At 49.8% G+C, this 10,036-nt stretch overlaps 1 long non-coding RNA gene across 1 annotated transcript; it reads right to left on the reverse strand.

Annotated features, from left to right (window-relative positions):
• Positions 1 to 1,125: 1,125 nt before the first annotated feature.
• Positions 1,126 to 8,092, reverse strand: LOC146056011 (uncharacterized). The gene is made up of 3 exons (XR_014469054.1): positions 7,971 to 8,092; positions 6,861 to 7,051; positions 1,126 to 4,716 (listed from the first exon to the last, which is right to left on the reverse strand). It is a non-coding gene; the product is annotated as an uncharacterized LOC146056011 (long non-coding RNA).
• Positions 8,093 to 10,036: the final 1,944 nt, after the last annotated feature.

Here is a 10,036-nt window from a genome sequence, read left to right on the forward strand (position 1 = left end):
AAGGATTTCATGAGGTATATTCCTGTTATAACCAACTCCGGATTCCTAGCGCCTCTGTACATTCAGTTAGACAAGACTCTAAGTTCACATGAGGCTGTCACTGTAAATATAAGAACAGTGGCGTGGAATGAATGGTTAGGGAATTAGTCACACTTTGTGTCCACAATGGGTTTAATCCACAATTACTTTTGGGGGAAAAAAACACTTAGTGCGGCAATACCTCTTAGTTTATGTCCAATCCCAAGTTCCTGCGGTAGCCAGAGAATAATGGAGTATGGCTCCAGCTGCAACCCGCTGGGCGGTCGGCGGTCAGCTGCAACCCGCTGGGCGGTCCGCCATGGTGGTTGTCCCAGTCCATGATTGGCTGGTGGACGGGACAGTGATTACAGTGCTGCTGGGCTCCCGGACAAGCACTGAAGACGTCTGTGAGTATGTTTTCTCTCCACAGGTACCCCAGTGGATTCTACAGGACAAGGGGACCGATCCTTCATGGCAACATAGGTATGTATGGATGAATGGACTCCGTGTGTAATAAAGTTGTACTGTACATGTGTGTGTGTGTTTGTATTTATTTAACCATTTGTGCTACTGTGGGACTACATGTCCCAGCGGGCCCTTTATTGCCCCACATGCTGGGACTTGTGGTTCTCCAAGTCCCTGCATGTGGTGCAGGCTTGCTGGGACTCATAGTTCCACAGCAGTATACAATCGTTTTTCTATCTTTTTACACAAGTATAAGCTCGATGCCCACTGCCCAGGGGCATCGAGGACAGCCCGGGCTTCAGCGTGGGCAGGTAAGCTCTGGAGGGGGGACCCCTTCTTTGGGGGGTCCCCATTCCCCCAGGACCCCTGCCCACGCTGTCCTCTTCACAGCCGCCTCCCCCCGCACTGACAGCGGGGAGAACCGACTATCTCCGATGCCGCTAACAGCGCTACAGAGGCTGAGAGCGTGATTGGCCGGTGCGTCTCGGCTGAGCTATGCGTCTCCATGGAGACGCATAAGCCAAAGACGCTCTCAGCCTCTGTAGCGCTGGGACAGCGCAACAGAAGCTGTTAGCGGCATCGGAGATAGTCGGTTCTCCCTGCTGTCAGTGCGGGGGGAGCCGGCTGTGAAGAGGACAGCGCTGGACCTGGATCGGTAAGTATGTGGTTGTAAAAGTGAGGTGTGTGAATGTGTGTGTAATAAAGTTTTACTTCTCTGTGTGTGTGTTTTCTTTTAACATTCTTTTTACAGGTGGACTACAAGTCCCAGTGGGCCCATTAATGCCCCGCATGCTGGGACTTGTGGTTCTCCAAGTTCCAGCATGCGGGGGAGGTCTGCTAGTACTTGTAGTTCTCCTGTATCAAGCAATGTTATGTATGTAAGATTTAACCATATCAGGCCGGCGTCCACTGGCCACGGACGCCGGTGACAGCCCCGGGCTTCAGCCCTGGACGGGTGAAGCCTGGGGGGGGGGGACCCCTTTATGGGTGGGTCCCCACTCCTCCAGGTACCCCGTCCAAGGCTGAACAGCCACGGTGCTCATGTTTCGGCCGGGGGACCTTATATAAAAAGTGTCCCCCCGGCTGTGGCATGACACCGAGGGCTGTTGGAGCCCGGTGCTGGTTTCAAAATAAGGGGGACCCCCAGATATTTTGTCCCCCATATTTTTGGAACCAGGAACGGTCCAAGAGTCCGGGGCTGGTTTCAGAAATACGGGGGACCCCTATGCTTTTTGTCCTCCATATTTTTGGAACCAGCCCCGGCTCACTATTTTTTTGTCAAAAAACACTTTTCCACATTTTTTAACACAGGGCCATGCACAGATCTCTATGATCTGTGCAGGGTTCTGGCCAAATCGCATATCACAACCTGGTCTGATTATTTTTAGATTTTTAGACACATTTTTCAAATTCGCATCTTATTAAATATGCGAATTGTATACTTTTCAATGTGAAAACATCTGGATGCGAGTTCTGGCGAAAAAGTGCGATTTTGCGGCAAAACCGCACTTTTTGCAGATTTTCGCATCTCATTAAATATGCGACTTAGGGAAAAAGTGCGAAAACTGACGTTTTTGCGATAAAATTCGCCAAAGTCAGATTATCTCATCCCATAGAATGTCACCCAATGCGTCAGTAAGCCAGTGTTATACAGAGTAGGCTACTATAGTTGCACACAATGCGTCAGTAAGCCAGTGCTATTACAGAGTAGGCTACTATAGTTACACACAATGCATGTGTCAGTAAGCCAGTGCTATACAGGGAAGGCTACTATAGTTACACACAATGCGTCAGTAAGCCAGTGCTATTACAGAGTAGGCTACTATAGTTGCACACAATGCGTCAGTAAGCCAGTGCTATTACAGAGTAGGCTACTATAGTTACACACAATGCATGCGTCAGTAAGCCAGTGCTATACAGGGAAGGCTACTATAGTTGCACACAATGCGTCAGTAAGCCAGTGCTATACAGGGTGAGCTGCTATAATTACATGTAATTATTACTGAACAACGTCCCAATCCAAGCAGTCACCTTACTGGTCACATCCCGGGTGTTACTGTATATCGTCCCATTCCCAGCAGTCACCTCTCCGGTCACATTCCCCGGTGTTACTGTATATTGTCCCATTCCCAGCAGGCACCTCTCTGGTCACATTCCCCGGTGTTACTGTATAATATCCCCATACCCAGCAGTCACCTCTCCAGTCACATCCCCTGGTGTTACTGTATAATATCCCATTCCCAGCAGTCATCTCTTCGGTCACATACCCGGTGTTATTCTTTAACGTCCCATTCCCAGGAGTCACCTCTCTGGTCACATCCCCCTGTGTTACTGTATAATGTCCCATTCCCAGCAGTCACTTCTCCGGTCACATCCCCCTGTGTTACTGTATAATGTCCCATTCCCAGTAGTCACCTCTCTGGTCACATCCCCCGGTGTTACAGTATAACGCCCCATTCCCAGCAGTCACCTCTCCGGTCACATCCCCAGTGTTACTGTATAAAGTCCCATTCCCAGCAATCACCTCTCTGGTCACATCCCCCTGTGTTACTGTATAATGTCCCATTCCCAGCAGTCACCTCTACGGTCACATCCACCGTTGTTACTGTATAATGTCCCATTCCCAGCAGTCACCTCTCTGGTCACATTCCCCGGTGTTACTGTATAATGCCCCATTCCCAGCAGGCACCCCTCTGGTCACATCCCCCGGTGTTACTGTAAAATGTCCCATTCCCAGCAGTCACCTCTCTGGTCACATCCCCCTGTGTTACTGTATATCGTCCCATTGCCATCAGTCACCTCTCCGGTCACATCCCCCGGTGTAACGGTATAATGTCCCATTCCCAGCAGGCACCTCTCCTGTCACATTCCCCAATGTTACTGTATAATATCCCCATTCCCAGCAGTCACCTCTCCAGTCACATCCCCTGGTGTTACTGTATAATCTCCCATTCCCAGCAGTCACCTCTCCGATCACATACCTGGTGTTATTCTTTAATGTCCCATTCCCAGCAGTCGCCTCTCCGGTCTTATCCCCAGTGTTACTGTATAACATCCAATTCCCAGCAGTCACCTCTCAGGTCACATCCCCCTGTGTTACTGTATAATGTACCATTCCCAGCAGTCACCTCTCGGGTCACATCAAACAGTGTTACTGTATAATGTCCCATTCCCAGCGATCTCCTCTCAGGTCACATCCCCCTGTGTTACTGTATATTGTCCCATTCCCAGCAATCACCTCTCTGGTCACATCCCCCGGTGTTACTGTATATTGTCCCATTCCCAGCAGTCACCTCTCTGGTCACATCCACCAGTGTTACTGTATAATGTCCCATTCCCAGCAATCACCTCTCCGGTCACATCCCATGGTGTTACTGTATATTGCCCCATTCCCAGCAGTCACCTCTCCGGTCACATCCCACGGTGTTACTGTATATTGCCCCATTCCCAGCAATCACCTCTCCGGTCACATCCCCCTGTGTTACTGTATAATGTCCCATTCCCAGCAGTCACCTATTTGGTCACATCCCTCAGTGTTTCTGTAGAACTTCTTATTCCCAGCAGACACCTCCGCGGTCACAACCTCCAGTGTTAAAATATAATGTCCCCTCACTCACCTCCCCAGTCAGGTCCCTGTGTTAGCGATAGAGATACAAGTGGTGTCACTGTGACGCTCCCAGACCCCCTCACCTCCCCAGTCAGGTCCCTCTGATAGTAATAGAGGTGAGAGTGATGTCACTGTGACACTCCCAGACCCCCTCACCTCCCCAGTCAGGTCCCTCTGATAGTAATAGAGGTGAGAGTGATGTCACTGAGACACTCCCAGACCCCCTTACATCCCCAGTCAGGTCCCTGTGTTAGTAATAGAGATAAGAGTGATGTCACTAAGACACTCCCAGACCCCCTCACCTCCCCAGTCAGGTCCCCGTGTCAGTAATGGAGATAAGAGTGATGTCACTGTGACGCTCCCAGACCCCCTCACCTCCCCAGTCAGGTCCCTGTGTCAGTAATAGAGATAAGAGTGATGTCCATGTGACTTTAGCTCCCCAGTCAGCAGGCAGATGATCTCCAAGGTTATATTCTATAGCTTATTAGCGATGTGATTCTTCTCCTCCATTCCGTTCTCCATTCTCAGTAAATCAGATAATCTAGATGGAAGTCTTCTCCTATGTGTAAGTATCGCAGTTATGCGGCTTCTGGTTAGGAAATGATTCTAGCAGGTACAGTTTTCATCTATGAATGAAACGATGACATTAATAATGGCTAATGACTTAGTGCAGAGCTCACACTGATTCCTTGCCCTCAGATTAGTCCGAGACACAGTGCACAGAACATCAGAGTCTACCATGGAATCGCAAATCATCCCCGGTGTTACTGTATAATGCCCCATTCCCAGCAGGCACCCCTCTGGTCACATCCCCCGGTGTTACTGTAAAATGTCCCATTCCCAGCAGTCACCTCTCTGGTCACATCCCCCTGTGTTACTGTATATCGTCCCATTCCCATCAGTCACCTCTCCGGTCACATCCCCCAATGTTACTGTATAATGTCCCATTCCCAGCAGTCACCTCTCCGGTCACATCCCCCAGTGTTACAGTATAATGTCCCATTCCCAGCAGTCACCTCTCTGGTCACATCTCCCTGTGTTACTGTATAATATCCCCATTCCCAGCAGTCACCTCTCCAGTCACATCCCCTGGTGTTACTGTATAATCTCCCATTCCCAGCAATCACCTCTCCGATCACATACCTGGTGTTATTCTTTAATGTCCCATTCCCAGCAGTCGCCTCTCCGGTCACATCCCCAGTGTTACTGTATAACATCCCATTCCCCGCAGTCACCTCTCCGGTCACATCCCCCTGTGTTACTGTATAATGTCCCATTCCCAGCAGGCACCTCTCCTGTCACATTCCCCAATGTTACTGTATAATGTCCCATTCCCAGCAGGCACCTCTCCAGTCACATCCCCCAGTGTTACAGTATAATGTCCCATTCCCAGCAGTCACCTCTCCGGTCACATCCCCCAGTGTTACAGTATAATGTCCCATTCCCAGCAGTCACCTCTCTGGTCACATCTCCCTGTGTTACTGTATAATATCCCCATTCCCAGCAGTCACCTCTCCAGTCACATCCCCTGGTGTTACTGTATAATCTCCCATTCCCAGCAGTCACCTCTCCGATCACATACCTGGTGTTATTCTTTAATGTCCCATTCCCAGCAGTCGCCTCTCCGGTCACATCCCCAGTGTTACTGTATAACATCCCATTCCCCGCAGTCACCTCTCCGGTCACATCCCCCTGTGTTACTGTATAATGTCCCATTCCCAGCAGTCACCTCTACGGTCACATCAAACAGTGTTACTGTATAATGTCCCATTCCCAGCGATCTCCTCTCAGGTCACATCCCCCTGTGTTACTGTATATTGTCCCATTCCCAGCAATCACCTCTCCGGTCACATCCCCCGGTGTTACTGTATATTGTCCCATTCCCAGCAGTCACCTCTCCGGTCACACCCACCAGTGTTACTGTATAATGTCCCATTCCCAGTAATCACCTCTCTGGTCACATCCCTCAGTGTTACTGTATAACATCCCATTCCCAGCAGTCACTTCCCCAGTCACCTCCCCTGTGTTACTGTATAATGTCCCATTCCCAGCAGTCACCTCCCTGGTCACATCCCCCGGTGTTACAGTATAACGTCCCATTCCCAGCAGTCACCTCTCTGGTCACATCCCCCGGTGTTACTGTATAATGTCCCATTCCCAGCAGTCACCTATTTGGTCACATCCCTCAGTGTTACTGTAGAACTTCTTATTCCCAGCAGACACCTCCGCGGTCACATCCTCCAGTGTTAAAATATAACGTCCCCTTACTCACCTCCCCAGTCAGGTCCCTGTGTTAGCGATAGAGATACAAGTGGTGTCACTGTGACGCTCCCAGACCCCCTCACCTCCCCAGTCAGGTCCCTCTGATAGTAATAGAGGTGAGAGTGATGTCACTGTGACACTCCCAGACCCCCTCACCTCCCCAGTCAGGTCCCTGTGTTAGTAATGGAGATAAGAGTGGTGTCACTGTGACGCTCCCAGACCCCCTCATCTCCCCAGTCAGGTCCCTCTGATAGTAATAGAGATAAGAGTGATGTCACTGTGACGCTCCCAGACCCCCTCATCTCCCCAGTCAGGTCCCTCTGATAGTAATAGAGATAAGAGTGATGTCACTGTGACGCTCCCAGACCCCCTCACCTCCCCAGTCAGGTCCCCGTGTCAGTAATGGAGATAAGAGTGATGTCACTGTGACGCTCCCAGACCCACTCACCTCCCCAGTCAGGTCCCCGTGTCAGTAATAGAGATAAGAGTGATGTCCATGTGACTTTACCTCCCCAGTCAGCAGGCAGATGATCTCCAAGGTTATATTCAATAGCTTATTAGCGATGTGATTCTTCTCCTGCATTCCGTTCTCCATTCTCAGTAAATCAGATAATCTAGATGGAAGTCTTCTCCTATGTGTAAGTATCGCAGTTATGCGGCTTCTGGTTAGGAAACGATTCTAGCAGGTACAGTTTTCATCTATGAATGAAACGATGACATTAATAGTGGCTAATGACTTAGTGCAGAGCTCACACTGTGATTCCTTGCCCTCAGATTAGTCCGAGACACAGTGCACAGAACATCAGAGTCTACGATGGAATCGCAAATCATCCCGAATCCCCACTTTGCACAGGGATAGAGACTGCGCGTGCGGCTGGATATGGGCTCTCTTATATGTCTGTTATGGGTGTAACCCAGGACAGTGCCAACCTGGGTATCAACCCTTACCCTATATACAGATACCCAGCTGGCATTGACACCAAAAACAAACAAAACCATACCCCTTTCGCATCGCACCTTAAACCCGAATTATTGCAGGGTTGATGTTATGAGGTGCGGTGTGAAAGCTCCCAACCAAATAACCCAGGTCGACCAACTCGGCCATTCGACCCGGTTATTAGAAGGGTTGCTACGCCCGATGGGGGTTATTCAGACCTGATCGCTCCGGTCAGTTTTAGCAGCACCTTATGACTATACTGCTATTAGTTATAGCGACAGAGTGTAATCCCACCCCGTGCCAACCTGCGAATGGTTTGCGCTTAGGGATAACAATCCCTGGGCATTTTTCTAATCCGGAGATATGGGATTGTAAAATGCTCAATCCCAGGATTGGTTTACTTAATATAACAAATGCCGGGCGGGTGGGCGCTGCGGCCCTGCGCAGCCTGACCTCTGACTACATCACGCTGCGCAGAGCCAGGGACGGGAGAAGCCGGGCAGCATTTGAGTGGGTGCACAGCCCAATCTAGAAATCCGGCCAATGTTGGGGCCCAATCCCAGGATCCCGCTGTTCCTGGGATTGGCCACTCTACCTGCGAATAGCTAAATCCATTCGCAACTCACTCACCACTGAATGATTTTCCCAGTGTGTGCAGCCTGTGCCAAGCCCAGAACTTACTCGGTGGCTGCAATCGAGGCCAGAGGGGATGTCACACGCCTTCCCAGACACGTTCAGAAAACGGACGGGTCATACCCCCAAACACTGGGTCCCTGTCAATCATCTTGCTTATGGAAACTGATTATAAAAAAAAAAAAAAAAGAGACGCTGTATTTCATCAGTGGATGGCCTGAGCACTAGGACCTATATGCATGCGCAGACATTCCTTAATCGCCCGGCCTCCACATTTTTAGTCTTGCAATCAGGAGTGAATTACCCCCTACATGGCTGACTATGCGCACTCCCAAACATAGTCAGCAACATCCTCTGTCGGCCGTGCTTGAGGACATCGTTAGCAAGATCAATGCTGTGGAATGCAGAGAGGAGGAAATCTGGCCAGTAATGCGAAAGAGAAGTTGGCCTCAGCAACCAATGAGCTGCATATTGTCACATTATGGACAGTGCTAGATAAATGTGACGTCCCATGCACACGTTAGGATTTAAATAATAATAATAATAATATCGCTCACAAGGGCTTGTGTACACTCAATATCGTTATCGACCACCCCCGTAGGCTGAACATGCAGTCCGATATTGGCTACATAACCAAATGACCTGCACGTTCACCGGGTCCTGGTAACATTGCAGTAAAAGCAACATGGACGCACACTCAGCCCTTCTTCATGCAGGCCGAGGGGTAGGAGCCTCTAAAAGCGCTACAGAGTTACTCATTTTTCAACGAGTGATAACAATCGTCGTGACTGATAACACTTGTTGCGTATGATAATTGGTACACCAGCCAATCCACCCCTAACAGTCATTTTTTTTACAAATGACAGGGGCTGAAAACATGGCAGTTGGGGCGGATTGGTTGGAGCACTATTTATCATATGCAACATGTGTTATCATTCACAGCGAGTTTTATCACTCCTTGATAAATTAGGACCTTTGCATGCTTATATTAACACCTTCAATTCCACTCAAGTTTAAGTCCCGCTATAGTCACCCTCCCACACGTATGCCAATGTAATAATAGATAAGGGATCACCACCTTCATTACTGCGGATAAGATACCACAAACTAGGAAGACCCAATTATTGCGAGACACCAAGATCAAACCATAGTCTGCCAAAAGGAGGTGGGTAAGTTCAGGAAGAACCCGATTGGTCGATGGGAGCCAGTCCAAAATGCCAAAAACATCTCATCCACAGTGTGTAATTGTGTGTGTGTGTGTATATATATATATATATATATATATATATATATATTATATATATAATTGTGAAATACCTGCATTACTCTTGCACTTTAGATAGATCACTAATAAAACAACCTGCAATATGACACACGTACCTATTAATATATGGGGAAATATCAGGAAGGAGGGCCACAAGCACCCGGGATTAGGGGGTACTCACCGCCACTGCATCACAAGTCTCTCTGGATTCGCTACACAGCACGCCCGGGATGCTGCGCTCCGCAGTTGCGGTGTAATGGCTGTGGCTGCTCCCAGAGGATCTCTGTCTTGTGTCCTGTCTGTGTCATCGGCTCCTGCAGCAGGAGGTGCTGGGTCGTCCATGGCTCCGCCTGTCGTGCTGTTCTGGGTCGGCCTCTGCTTCCACCCCCGGCTCCTATCAGGCTGGGGATCTTCCTCTGTCCTCTCCTCCACTGGGTTGTCCCCTGTCCTCTGCGCGGCTCTTGTCCTTGATGTTGCCTAGTGTTCAAAACTCACTTTCGGACAGGCAACTCTAGGGGCAGCTCCGCACCACTGAGGGGGCTTATACAGGTCTCCAGCTAGGGGTCCTTTGCGTGTCCTTCCTCGACAGCGGGTGTCCTCCGCGGTGCCTGCAGTCCTTGGTCTCCACTTGCTGCGTCCTCTATCTTCTTCGGAGCAACCCCGGGAGAATCCTCCGGCTGGGTGTGCTCCCAGGTAATTTACCCCTTCAGCACCTTCTTCCTCGAGGTTCTAGTCTTCACCCTCTCGGCTCCCCCACGGGCAGGCACTATGTAGGACACCTCGGCAGCACACATCATTCTGTTCTCTCCGGGTTTGGGGCTCCTCCTGTGGTTGGCAACTAATGGGGGCA

Source organism: Crinia signifera, unplaced genomic scaffold, assembly GCF_055691185.1.
Source record: "Crinia signifera unplaced genomic scaffold, ASM5569118v1 HAP2_SCAFFOLD_719, whole genome shotgun sequence".
Classification (NCBI taxonomy): Eukaryota; Metazoa; Chordata; class Amphibia; order Anura; family Myobatrachidae; genus Crinia; species Crinia signifera.